This window comes from Chamaea fasciata, unplaced genomic scaffold, assembly GCF_029207755.1.
Source record: "Chamaea fasciata isolate MVZ Bird 193981 ecotype frontalis unplaced genomic scaffold, bChaFas1.0.hap1 SCAF_2, whole genome shotgun sequence".
Classification (NCBI taxonomy): Eukaryota; Metazoa; Chordata; class Aves; order Passeriformes; family Sylviidae; genus Chamaea; species Chamaea fasciata.
In genome coordinates this window covers 61,070,065-61,084,672 of record NW_027094087.1, presented here as the reverse complement: position 1 = coordinate 61,084,672, position 14,608 = coordinate 61,070,065, and the positions used below count along the sequence as shown (strand labels likewise).

General features: G+C 34.2%; 1 long non-coding RNA gene across 1 annotated transcript; it reads left to right on the top strand.

The window, feature by feature from the left end:
* Nucleotides 1–973: 973 nt before the first annotated feature.
* Nucleotides 974–14,323, top strand: LOC136285974 (uncharacterized). Its single transcript, XR_010719631.1, has 5 exons — nucleotides 974–1,129; nucleotides 8,991–9,075; nucleotides 9,224–9,303; nucleotides 10,942–11,017; nucleotides 12,880–14,323. It is a non-coding gene; the product is annotated as an uncharacterized lncRNA (long non-coding RNA).
* Nucleotides 14,324–14,608: the final 285 nt, after the last annotated feature.

Genomic DNA, 14,608 nt, shown 5'->3' with positions numbered 1-14,608 from the left:
TGTATTATTTCATTCTCTAAACTAAACCACATAACTTTATGTTGACTGCTAGAATAGAGTTGCAAAAGGTTCCCACAGGGATGGGTGAGCTGGAAATTGTAGCAGGCATATAGCTTTTCCTTTTGTGCTGCACATGCAAGAGATAACTGAAGATTTAATCTTTTCTTTCTCATCTCATTATGAGGAGGGGAAGAGGTGATGTGTATGTTTCTGGCCCTTAGATTCTCTTTTTCTGCTTCTGAAACGCTTGAGAGCAGATATCTGCCTACAGCCATAAAAGCCATTAGAAAATTACAAAAGCTCAGCTCAGCAATTGCATTTTGCAGTTCAGCCAGGGTTTGCAGCTTGAGAATTGCAAATACATTGGGTCTGCCGGTGAGAAGTAGTGTCTTTGAGACAAGATTCTAAAAACTGTGCACAGGGTGTAGTCTGACAGGCAGGTGAAGAAATAGAGGCTTGCGATAAGAATTCCAAGATACGTTTTAGTATTTTTCAGAGGTGATCTAAGCATTTAGACAGCTGAACTCTGAGTGCCAAAACCACTTTTCAAATCACACAAACTCTCAGCCCACTTATAATGCCTCTGCATCAGCATTTTAGTTCAAACCAGGAATGCACATTGAAGTAAATCTCCCAGTTACCAACACTCCCCACCTGACTCTCCCTGTCCCTTGTAATCCTTTGCATTGCAGAGCTTGAACTCACCACTGAGGACTCCAAGGTCTCACACACTTCAGTAGTTAACAGGGCAAGGCTTGCCTTGGCCTGGACCAGCTGTATCTTGTTGCAACAGTCCTAAAGCTCAACCAACTGATCCCTGCCCCTATGTAGATGGAGCCCTGAGAGTGCCAAGGACTTAAAATCAGCTGTCAGAGAGTAACCCACACACTTTGCATTAAGCTTCATGCAATTTTCCAGCTTTAAATGGGATATGGTGTGAAAAAGGAAAGATAAAAAGCCCTGTAGAGTGGCCCCCAGGTCTGTGAATTAAGGAACCTTGCTCCCAGCTATGAAGTCACTCATGGAGTTGTGAGATACAACTCATTCGCTATAAGCCTTGAAAAAAACTATCCATCAAGCCTGTGACCCAGGGGAACATCAAGAGTGAGCATTGCACCACAAAATAGAGGCAATTTTAACTCTATTATTATTTTTACTTTTACTAGTGAGAGTTTTTTCTTAATTAGATGTGGACTGTTAGATGGTTAAAAACATTAGCTAGTCAAGTAATAAATTTCTCTTGTCATACACAGAATATTGTCCCTTTTTACCATAGTAAGATTTTGAATGAAAGAATGCCTATGGAAAACCAGATTTCTGAGCCTTAACACTGACAGTTTTGCCTGTAAAATCCTTGTTCATTTTAGCTGTAGACTTACCATTAGAATCTGTTCCTTGACAAGTCTTTGAAAGCTTCATCCTTTGTTATCCATAAGTGATATCCAATATGACTTCAGCCAACAGTTTTGAGGCTGTTTGGTCGCTGGTTAAGTGAGGCTTCTTGGATGACCATTGTACAGCAAAGTTTGTCAAATTATCTATTTCATAATAGAGAGTGTTTTAGTTTTCATCTGTCTAGAATCTGTCCTTAAAGACTTCCTCTGCAGTCTTTTCTGCAAGCCCATTCTGGTGGCCTCTTCTCAGATTGCTTGTCAAAACCATCTGTTATTTAGGACAAAAATATCAGTATGTATTTTAAAACAAAACAACAACAAAAACAACAACAACAAAACAACCTGCCTTGATAACCATGTCTAAATGAGGGCTCCAAGCTGGCACTTTTTCATGACCTGGAAAATTTTTTTATCTATTGTCAGTTCCTATGTTCCAAATTATGTGATTCTAGGTGTTTAGTAGGTTTTCCAGTAACAAAACAGGCATTTGCTTAATTTGTCGTTACATATGCAAGGCTTTTTGGTTTTTTGTGGGGATATTTTTTTTCTTTTTCTTTAGACTGTTATGCAACAAAATATTTAAGTAAAAACTTAGAAAGTAAAGATGGAATTGTTAGTTTCATATTCTGCAGTATCTAGGTCCCTGTTGCTTTTTTTATGTAGTGTAATTTCTATTAAATTTCTTCAGTTTCTTTAAAGATTTTTAATTTGTATTAACGGTAAGAGGGGGTGCAATTTTTTGGTGTGTCAATCACAATTACGATGAGCAAAATATCCAGTAAGCTCCATCTCTCTAAGGTTACCTTGGTTAATGTTTTGTTGTTGTTGTGTTTTTGTTGGATTTTTTGGGAGTGAGGTATGTTGGTTTGGGGTTTTGTGGGGGTTTTGTTGGTTTTTTTGTTTGTATGATTTTGACTGGTTTTGTTGTTGTATTTTTGTGATTTGGGGTTTGGGGGGGGGCAGGGTAGACTAACAGACTGGGTCAATTTCAGAAAGATGTTTAGGTAATTTTTTTTTAAACAGGTTGGAACCTATTTCACAGTCTAAATTATACACTTACAAAACTACTACAGGGAGATATGCATTTACAAATAGAAAAACAACTGTCAGATTCACAGAATTTCAGCACAGACTTGGCAGATTTTTTGCCTATTCCTGGCAGTGTTGAGAGTATTCTAGTTCTTTTATTTTTTCTCTATGTGTACTAGGCCCAAAGCCAATACATACACACACATATGGGGAATGCTTGGTACAACCAGATGTTAAGAGATGAATTCTTCTAGTATTGGCATTAGGGCTTAGGTCTGTTCCCTTGGTATATTCCTCCCTTTGACTCCTTGATTGGTTCTGCTGCTGGCTGTAGTGACATCTGTTCAGCTTTCTGCAGGCTTGGTAAAATGCTGCTGTGTTTCTTTATCTTTCTGGATGTCAGGTTTCTTTGCTACTCTCAAGAGCATAAAAAAATTGAATTTTATTTTGTTGTGCTTTTCAATAGGGCAAAGTATGGATTTGCTTAGTGATTCCATACAGAGGGAAAGGACTCAATCCCCAGGTCTCTATTTGTTCATTGTGAAAATATAGAATCTTTTCATGCATTTATATTTTCTTGCATAAGAAGAAGGTGGGTTTTGGTTGTTTGTTTTTAATAATGTTTATCCATACTACATCTTCTGTAAAGAAAAGCACATGCTACTTTAAAACAAGACCCCTGTGATGACCCACTAATCATTTGAACAATTTCTCTTTAAACAAAATTCAGTGAGGTAGTATTTGTTGGCATGCATTAATAATTGAATAATTTTAATAGCTAAAAAATAGAGGGAAAAATACCTGAGCTGGTAGAAGGATGTGATCATACATTCAATAATTTCAAGTATTTTACTGCTAAACCTGGTTGTGATTAAAATTGTGTGATCCTTTCCTGTCACCATCAAAAGACTTTGAATGTGTGGGAGGTTTTCATAGTCTTGAAGTGCATGACCAAGTTAATATATGTTGCTACATATGAAGTGATATTAAAGGTTTATTTGCAATCAAAAATGAATTGGATCCTGAACTCTTTTGGCTGCTTCTTTCAAATGCCATATGTTTGTATTTTTCTCAGACTGAAATCTCTTCCTTTTTTAAGTGGGACTGCAGCACCTCTTGTTCCCCACTTCACTACACACCAGAGCCCCAGCCTCTAGTGTTACAGGCCTTCTTTCCTTTGCAATCTGTGATCACTTGAAAGCTGCAGTGACTCAGACCAGCTTCTTTGAAGCAAATGTTTAACCACACACAAGGGCAGAGCAATCAGAAAAAGAAAGGTTAAAACAACAATTCTTAGTAGAACTCAGCAGTTCCTCTAAGAGTTAGATAGGTTTAATTTATGTTGAGTGTTTAAACTCTTCTGAGAATAGGGTTAGTGTTTTCTTCTCATTGCTTTCTTAGTTACTGAAATGGAAGACTTTGTTTCATTTCATTTAATAATGGAGTTTTTGTTTATTTACTGTTTGTAGTTGTGTTCTTGGGGTTTTTTTTTCCTTTTAGTAAAAATTATATGTCCTTTCAAAATCAGTTTTGAATGTTTTGTCTCTGTACTTCTTCCATTATATTTTGAAACAGTTAGAAGATTTGCCACCCTTAAAGGAGATCCTTTTTTCCAGAAAGAATGTTTGTCATAGCCACCTTCCTTTCAGATTTCTGACTGGACTGGTTAAGTAGAAATGACAGTCTTGTCCCAGAAACCTGGGCAATAGCAGGGAAGAAAGAAACTACCCCAGGCGATTGATATATGCATTTTAAAAATGAGACAATCTTTGGGAACTGGACTAGAGAACAGCTATCCCATTTTTAAAAGGCAAAAATGAATGTAAGAGTGGAAGCGTAACTTGGATTAGAATAGAAAAGAAATCCTCAAAGGTTAGCATTATATGCATTCTACTGTAGACCCTTAGCATTATATTTGCATATATATATTGTTGCTGAGTAATAAAAAGATAAGTAGTCATTATTGTGGGAATCTTCACCAGAAGAAGAATACAGCTAATGATAATTTATACTAGTTATTCCTGGACATTACAGCTGACAGATTTACCTATGTGATAGTAAAATAATTGATTAAAAATATCTATTATTATTTGCATTGATAAGCAATGAAGATCTTAAGATGAACAAATTCTAGAAAATAACTTTGTATCAATTGATGCTCATATATTCCTCTTTAACTATAATGCATCAGATTTCAGAAGGACTTGAGCAATACTGCTGTGTAGTCAGCCTCCTTGTTTCACACAGTCTAACATGATAATTTAAAGCATATCATAAATCACAAAAACAGGTTGAAAAAATTCATTGATTGAAAAATTAATCACTCGTGATATCAGCCACATGCAACCCTAATCTTAGCATTATATATAAATATTAAAAATATTTAATTTCATTCGTGTTACCTTGTGACAGGATTTATTTGAATAACTCACTTCCTAGCTGGTTCCTACCCCAGTACATCAAATTAATAAAGGGTCTAGTTCATCCTACATAAACCATAATATGGAGGTTTAACTGTTTTTTATAAGGAGGGCCTCTACATGCCAGTTGCCTTTCCCAATCAATGTACAGAGAATGTGGCAACTGAGCTATTCATTCTTGTTCTACTTACTCTATCTTTACATTACATTAACTGCACACCATTCACCCTGCACACTTAATCAGGTGTGGGTCCTCTAAACCCCTGCATCATTAACTACTTACCAAAAAGTCATTATTATCTGATTGCTGTTCAGCAGACTTTGTAAAACGAATTGGTGGTCTCAGGCAAATGGCCACAGCTCAAAGAGTTAGTGTACATTTGTTATTGCTTTACCCTGTAATTGAAAGAGTAAGAAAATGGCATATAGAGTGGTACCTCACCCCCTGAATTATACTGTGACATGAAAAGGTGGGCTCTGCAGCTAAACCTTCTAAAGCTACATGAAAACTTGATGCAGTCAAGGCAATATGGTTTGTTTGTAGCCATGTCTGTTTAAAAACTGTGATTTTCTGTGTCCAGAACTATCACTGAGGTAAAATAGACTACTCAGATGGACATTACAGAAGAATTCAGTTAGGTAAAGACATAGGTAAAATGTGTACATTTTAGTCTAAGAGGTCTAAGGATGAGGAATGTCGAAGTGCTAAACAAATCCTGGAATATTATTAGTGCAATGCCACAGCACTTTGGGAACTGGTTAGCAATAATAAAAACTGAGAAGAAAACAGAAAACTGAATTTGGTCTGCAGTGAACATCTTTCCATCTCCAACTCTTTAGTTACAATATTTGAATGAGTTACTGTCTGAATAACTTGCTCACAGATTGTTTCTGATCCTAGTTCAGATTTCTAGAAAGGAAGTAAATGTGTATAATGTGTAAGTGAACCTGTGTGTACTACTGAGAATGTAAATACATTTGATAGTGAGCAAATTTCTGTGGGTTTTTTTTAGATAGAAAGATAAAATTTAAAGTAAAAATTTTGTTCCTATAAAAATTATAGTCTGTAATCCTAAGGGTAAGAATTATGAAGTACATGAAAAGTGCATATTTCAGTGCAGGAAGTTTCTCAGTGTTACATTTGTGTTATGTGGAAAGCCTTTGCACATGTTAGTGAACTCTTATTCAGACTTGTAGTTTCAGTATTATTAAAGTTATTCACATTCAAAAGATTGCTACTTATTAAAATCTGGATAAATAATAAATGCCATAAGTTACATGTTTAAAGACAAATTTAAGATTAACTAATACAGTTTAGTCTCTGTATTTTATTCTTATTTTTCAATCCATATAAATTCAACATGAAACAGAAAGAAAAAAGAAACTTTGTATAATAATACACAAAAAGTATTCAAAAATAGGGTAAAAAATCCCAAAAACAGTTGACACTTGACAAATCCTGACACTACTTAAGTGTTATGTGGCCACTTCTACAACAGAATTATTAGAGATAATGCTATAACATTATATTTTGGTGTCATGTCAATACATAATCACAGCCTAACATGACATGATGCTAACAGTAAAGATTTAGCTTTTTAAAAGGCGATATATTCCTAGGTCTCTTCTGTACCTACTAGTTTCATCCACCTGTACAACTGTCAATGTCAGATGTACTAGGAAAGCTATGAAGGAATCAGACTGGAACAAGCTCATTCTTTTAAATGTTTATATTTCTCATGGTTCTTGGATCTGTTACTAAAGCAGATATCTCAAGGCAGAACAGTGTAACAGCCTTATCTACCAGGCAGTTAAGTGTCCCTGAGAGGATGCTGTAAACAAAGGTTACACATTTTAGAAAAATATGTTTGCTCTTCTAAGAAATATTGGAAAAAGTCGATTTTGTTGCTCAGTATTTGGCAAATATTCTTTTTAAATCATGTGATTCCAGAATTTTATCTCTGCCCTCAGCATATTATTCCCCATTGTTCTCTTACAGAGAGGGACAATGGCATCTATAATGCTCAGGATGAGAAGGGAACTGAAATGATTTGTATTTTTGAATGAACGCACCTTTTGCTCTTTCTATTATACTTCTGTACAGTACCAACCTATATTTTTCATTGCAGTTAATTGCTGCTTCAATTTCCAGTTCAAGATATTTTGAAAGAGGTTCAAGGCAATGCCTCTTGTACATGTGCAAATTGTGATAAGAGTATTTATGTAATAACAAGTAACTCAGCATATGAAGAAAGTGGTAAAAATTTGATTTTGGCACTGCTTGTGTACTTGTTTGCTGAGTGCAGAGATTTCACAATACAGAAAAGAAATAAAACACAAAGAACTACAAAGAAGACATTAAATGCTACATCAGAGAATGAAATTGTTTCTACTTCAAAAGAAGTTCCTATGATGAATGTGGCAATTACTGTGAACAGACAAGGCAACAAATGAAAGACTTGGAGAATGGTGCAGATAGACATTCATGACAGATGTTATAAGGATGCCAAGGGACAGATTGCCAGACAAGTAAGTCAGAGAAGACACTGACAAATATACTGCAAGGGATAACTTTTCAAAGAAGGTCAGGAAAGAAGAAAAATAGGCTTATATAATGCAAATGTATACAAGTCTATGCTTAGCATCTTAAACAATTAAAAAGCAGTATACAGGGTGATTGAGGAAAGATACCATGTCAAATAAAAGAAACCTGGACATGTTTCTTTGTCCCAAATAATTGTTCCCTCTAAAAAACTCTACCCTACAAAATTACTACACCTTTACAGAATTGCTAGAAGAATCAGGACCCTAGGCATGCTTTACAGGACATGGAAGAGATATACATCCCAGAATGGGGTTCAAAGGCTGCAGTGTAAAGCAACCTAATACTACCAGAAAAGATACTTTGAACAGATGGTTTGGTATAAAGAAAAGCAAAGGAAAAGGTGGTTATGCATTTCATCTTAATAAGAAAAAATGCAAAGATCTGTGCTAAGGTTTTAGGAGATATCTGTGTTAAGGTTTTAGGAGATAAAATTTGTTGGAGCAATTTATGCAAGTCATATATCTTCATTCCTCTGCCTCCCTCTCCCCTTCCACATACATGCTTATCACCCACAGTGTAATGCATATTCTGGTACAGAAATACAGGGTCCCATGTAAACAGAGAAATCTATACCAGTCAATTGGGTAAAAAGTAGCTCTGTGTTCAGAACCTCAGTTTGACTTCGTTTAGGTAAAGAACTTCATCTGCCATCACATCCCTAATATCTAAAGAGGGGGACTTTGGATCATATGGGGTAGGATTAAGTTCCAGTGATGGAAAAGGTCTCCTTCCTAGGTATAGGGCAAAAAAGTAATGATCAGTATGGGAATAAGTGGTTGCCATGTTATATTGCAACATATCATAATAATCTGGCCAGTTTCAGTTTATCTCTCCGTAGACACCTATTAAAGATAAGCCAATATTTTTGGAAATTCTTATTTAAATTCTCTAATAATGAACTTTTAAGGGTGCACTTTTAATGTACATTGGTAGAGGTGAAAAGATAAATACTTAATACACACCAAGTACTTAAATATAAGCATATGCAGTAACTGATAAATTCTATACCATTGCTCTGCATTTTTTGCTTCTTGCATTGGCAAGCAAATTGATTGGACTGCTTGGCCATTCAAGTAACCCATGGTTGAGTTTGGAGTTTTTGAACTTATGTTCTGACCTTATTCAACACTGATCAAAAAAAGAGACAAAGTGTTGCATTATTTAGATGATTACTCAGATTTGATTAATGAAATGAACATGCTCAGAGAATTCCAGTCTAGTTTTGTCGGTAGTATGAGCAAAACTTTGATGAAAGATGAGACAGTGAGAAAGATGGCAAAAGATTTTTTTTTCCCTATCCTTATGCATTTTTTGCACATGGATATATAAATGTATTCATTTCCTAAAAGACATCTTGGGTTTACAAAAGCCCTTCACCAAATTAAAATAATTTCATAAGATTAAAATTGCAAAGGAATTTGTAATACTGACAATTATTTACTTGTCACTGTTTTACTTTGCAATTTTCTTATTTTGCCATTTTAGATTTCAGTTCAGTTCTCTTTTTGTATGACTCATATATGAATATCTTTATATATCTAGATGCGCATTCATGGTCTGTAAATATTCAGCTGAAAAGAATTCCAAGAAATCACTGAGAAGTAAAGAGAATACAGAAAAAAGAGAGGTAAATTTAGAATTTTTTTTTTCTTCAGAGCCTATTTAGAAGTCTCCATTGCTTGAGCTGCTGAATTAAAAACATCTTTCCCACAAAATCAAAATTTTTCTTTCTTCCTTTCTTTCTTCCTTCCTTTCTCTGTCTCTCTGTCCTACAGGAGTAATTTGTAGCTCCCATACAATGAACAACTTCTCATTCTGGAAGGTATTATATCAGATGTAATTACATGAAGAGATAGTAAGTAATTGTCTTTTTATTATTACATAATCAAAAATTCATAGAATTAAGTTGTAATAGATCCATAGCACTGAGTCCACCTCCCTGCTACTTGCAGGACCACCTAAAATTAAATTGTATGAGTAAGAGCACAGTCCTTGATATTTTTCTATCAAGTCAATCTATCCGAAGATAATATTTTTTCTGCATATTATTTTGTTTGTGAATGCATAATCTGTGCTGAAATAAAATTGAGAAATCTGAATGAGTAGTTTGTATATCTGTAAATTTGTTGATTTGGTAGATAAGTTTTTAATTAATAAGTAGAATAGCTACAGGAGCAGCTTTGACTATTTGCTGGTTAACACATTTATTAAGTATGATAAAATATTTTTGAAAATATTGGCAAAGGAAGAAAGCTATTTTTAAACAACAACATTCAGGTAAAGAATTTTCATGTAGCAGTTACCACAAGAACAGGACTCAACTGGAAGTGAAAATCATTAAAGATTTTTTTTTTTTTTTACGGTATGGAAAAAATCAGCAAAAACCCCTCAGATAACATTGTTATATAATAGAAGGCAAAAGAAACAAAAGAAAGTTCTTTTTTTTTAGTTGAAGTGATCCTGCAAGTATTAAAAACAAATATTTAGTTAGAAGATAAAATGTCAGTCTGAACAGACAAGACAGGGAAAACACATTTCCCAGCTAAAACAAGCATAAAAGAAACAATTAGAAAATGTCATCATTGTCTTGTTCCTCTACAAAGCAAACGTGGAAAGATTTTTAATTACATCTTGATAAGTCAGTGAAATGAATGCGATTAAAATGAAACTATACCTACTAGTATAATATTTAACAATTTTCAGTGAGAATCTCAAAATAAATATCAAAGCTGGTCAAGAAATCAAGGAACAGTGTCTTCATTCCTGAAAAAGAAATGTTAACATATCATTGTTTCTTTGACTACTATCAATTTTGTTAAACACAGCTGCATTATTTAAACTAAAAGCTGCAGCTCAGAAGTGTGGGGTTTATAATTTATGATTTGGAATATTCTCCAGCAGCAGTCATTCAGGAACCTGATGATTTTTCTAAATGAATTGCCTCATCTTGATCACAACACCCTGAAATCTATGAATATTTTTTATATTACTAAAGGTATGATAAAATATTTAACTGGAATCAACTTGAGCAATGGTTGATAGTAAAATCGAAGAGTCTATTTGTATTTTCAAAACAGAAAATAATTGTCTTCTGACCAATTAACAGTGCTTATTCTTTTGATCATTATTACAATGTATTTTTAGAAATAAAAGCTGGCAGTGTTTTGATATATTGTTCCAGGATGATTTCTACTGACACCATCATATAACAGGATTTTTAAATATTGGAAGACATTTTTTATTAACTCATAAATGATGGTAATAATGATAAAGATCAGATCTTTAAACTGATCACAGTTATATTTCCTGTAAATCACTTATATTTCTTGTTTTGTTTTGTTTGGTTGGGTTGGTTTTTCTTCTGATCTCTGAAGTTAAAACTTTAAACAGTTTAACACTGAAATGCTAGTTTATATATGCTGACAGTGCTAATTCTCTTAAAATAATCTCTTCAACTGGCCCTCAGAAATGTTACTGATTTTTTTCTTTCTAGGATGTCCTTTTATTTATTAATTTGTTTCATCTCCCTGTACCTAATAATTGTCTGCAACTAGCAAACATGCTTGAAGGTAAATATTCACAATGATCTGCAAACCTAATAACCTTGTAACCTTTAATTAAGTAATTATATCTATATAGTATGTGTTACAGTTTATTGGTGTCTAAAAGGATCAGTGCCCTCCAGGAAGTGAGTTTGTGAAGAAAGATGGAAAAATATTTGTATAATTGAAATTTGCAGATGGTGTTGTCAAACTGTAACTGATACAATTTTTAATTAATACTTTACAAGAAGCATTCTTCTCCCTTAATTTTAACATTTGCTGCAAGAATGTACAGGCATCTTCCCACATGACTCTGCCTGCAGAAGCAAAATGTTATTTTGGATGTGCTGGAGACCTGCATCAGCTGCTGGAGACAGCACCAGCTCAGAACATGGTTTAAACAAATATTTTATTGAGCAATAAAGTAGTAAAGTTAAAATTTGTTTCATGTTCTGGTCTGTTTCTATCTCACCCAGCTCTAGGCACCAGTAGGTGAATAGTCTAAGCCAACTTGCCAGCTCCTTTTTTTATAGCCAGTAAAATAAGTTATACCAGCTTAGTAAGCCCACAGGTGCGTTCACAGGATGTAGCTCATGCCCTGGCAGTGGAAGTGCAGCTTGAAATTAGTGACATCCTCTGATCCCTTGAGAGCAAGGTAATGTTAGCAGCTAACAGAATAGGAACAGATCTGCTGAATAAAACAGCTGACTCTCAGCCCCAGATGTCCACAAGATGTGGTTTTCAGGGATTTCACAGGAAACAGTCTGAGCTGGGGGCAGTGGACTGAATGCCCATCAGCAGATGGAGCACCATAACTGTGTTTTGGAAGTTCAGCTCCCTCTAGTTTTCTTCAACAGGAATTTTTACTGCTCTGAAACCACATGGGGAAGTCAGTGAGGACTCAGTATATAGAAGTGATTGGGAGACCTGCTTCAGAAACATATCTCGATCCAATGTAATGTAAACTAGAGCTGAATCGGGTGCCTAATATATCCACCTAGAAAACCACCTTGCTTTCCTAGTTTTGCTTTGCAGAGGAGGAAAGAGAGGAATGAAAGCAAGACCTGAGCTATGAGGTGGATGCTCTGAAAATTGTGGAGAGTTACCAATATCCACTAACTTCCAGTGGACATTACATTAACCTTGCAGTTCAATTCCCCTGAGCTGACAATTATAAAGCCTTTATCCACAGTTTTATCTCTGGAGTTATAAATCATGTTGTTAATTAAAAAGAACTGACATTCATTTTATCCTGGCATCATTTGTTTCAGTTGCAAAATGAGCGAGTCTGCAGTAGATATAAGAACATACTCTTTTATTCTTCAAAAATCCAGATGAGATTTTCATAACTGATGAAAACTGTGTAGACTGACAGGAGCAGAACAATAAAATCCCTACACTATAAATTAGCTACATAAATTTTATTCTATTTTGAAATGTCTGTGCATTTATAGGCAATTTTCTCTAAGTTGAATCCTTGTTTGTATATGGGTATTAAATGCATCCTTATTACAACCTGCAAGGATAAAAAGCAAAATCTTCTAAAGAATCACATTTTATTAGATATCTCAGGAAAATAAAAAATATTCTTTTGCAACTAAAACACAGAAGAAAGTCCAAGGCAACTTCCTTTACACAGGAATGGAGGAATGGAGACTGGAATAACAAGGCCTCTGAGGATGCAGCTCTTTGCAATCACTATTTTATTAAATGTCAGAAAGTGTAATGTTGAAGGTTCACATCGAAAGCTCATGTAATGTATCTTACTTTACACACATAACCTTCACAAAAAAAAACATCTTTCAAATCCACTTACTAAAAGATTTATGGCATCATGCAAGTTTTACACCAATGAGTGCACTAATGGTTTTCTTTGATGCATCCCACAGGACTCATGCTGTCTGGAAAAAAGCCAAAGTATGAAGCAGCACGTAATCATCACAACTGTAGGCTGGTTGATAGAAAAAAGTTCTGTGGTGCGGAAGATAAAATATTAAAATATATGGAATTCATAACTCTAAAAGTTAAAAAAAATTTACATTTTGTGGTGTTTAACAAGCATTAAATATTGCATATTAGGGTTTTTATGAGGGATATGTATTTTACTTCTAATTTAGTTCTGTACATTTCCACATTTCTTACATTTCTGAAAGTTGTATATGCTTCTTGGCAAAGTAAATCATGAGTCTGAAAGAACACAATTTTATAAAGCATCTTTAAATTATTTCTGTAGCCCCTACAAGAATTAGTGTCTCATATCTTCGCTGATGTTCATTAGCAGTAGTGTCTTGTAGAAGCTTATGAGACTTGCAGCTGAAATTATCGGGTTCATTGTTAAGAGAACTAAAAAAAAAATAGTCTAATTTCATTTGATAGATAAAATAATAATATAGTAAAGAAGACACAAATCAAAGCACAGTCATGACAAGAATTGCTGGAGATGCAGGAGTTCTCACTATTTAAAAAAATGAAATACTTCTGTGACACTGAAATCAGGAAATGACATGGCTATGGAATGTCAAACAAAGAATAAAAAAAATCTACAAACATGATATTGCTATGAAGATAAATATCATTCAAAATACTATAGGTTAAAAACACATGAAAACTGTAACTATTCAGAACCTCTTTGACTTACAATTAAGAAAATTATAATTAGTTTAAACGTGGTATTACAAATTGGACACAAGCTTTAATATTAACTTATTTTACTTTAAGACATGGTTGTTTGGATGGTTTCTCTGATCATTTCTTTTTAATAGTTAACACTTTTAACTTTTAAAAGACTCATGACTTTTTTTTAAAGTAAAAAAAAATCCCATACATATGCATAGTTTGCGTCACTAATTACCACGACACAACACCAAGTTCTGTGTTAGAAGAATTAAAATGAGATGTGAGTTACAAAAAGACTGTTAGGGACATCATTTGTCCATTTGATTGAAAAATGCAAGTAACCCCTACTCTTGTGACTACAACATAAATATAGCCCTGGAATTTATGTCTATGTGCCTAACCTAACTTTAGACTTCTGAACATGCACATTTACCTAATTTGATTGCTTTGTCTGCCTTCTGTAGGAGAGCATGACAATGAGAATATCCTGCTGCTTATCCTATGCTCCAGGTGAGTGGCCAAATTTGTTAGGAGACCTTTTTCATCTGTTGTAGAGTGCCTAAAATTATGAATATTTCCCACATATTGACCAGCTCTTAAGAGTGCTCCAAAATCATTTGAAAAACATATTAGAAAACAGAAAGCCTGAGAAGTAAGAGACAGCATAATTCTACAAAACAGATTGGTAATACAGACAGCTGCTTTGAGTTTCATTAATGTAAGACCATAGTAAATTTTCCTTAAATAAAGAACTGTTATAACCTTTTGGTTTGTGTTTCATCAGTGTTAAACTGAAGTTAATTTTCTTTCAATAAAGCATAATTTTACACTTTTAAAGAGATATGTCTTTCTTGGATTGACCTTAAATTAGGAGGTCTTAAGACACAAAAATGCAAAGTCAAGAATGTTAACTCTCTGGAAAAAATACCTTGCATTTTGAAGTAATGCAGTGTTTTTCAGTCTGACAGTACATTAAATGGCTAGTTTCTATGCTGATAGACT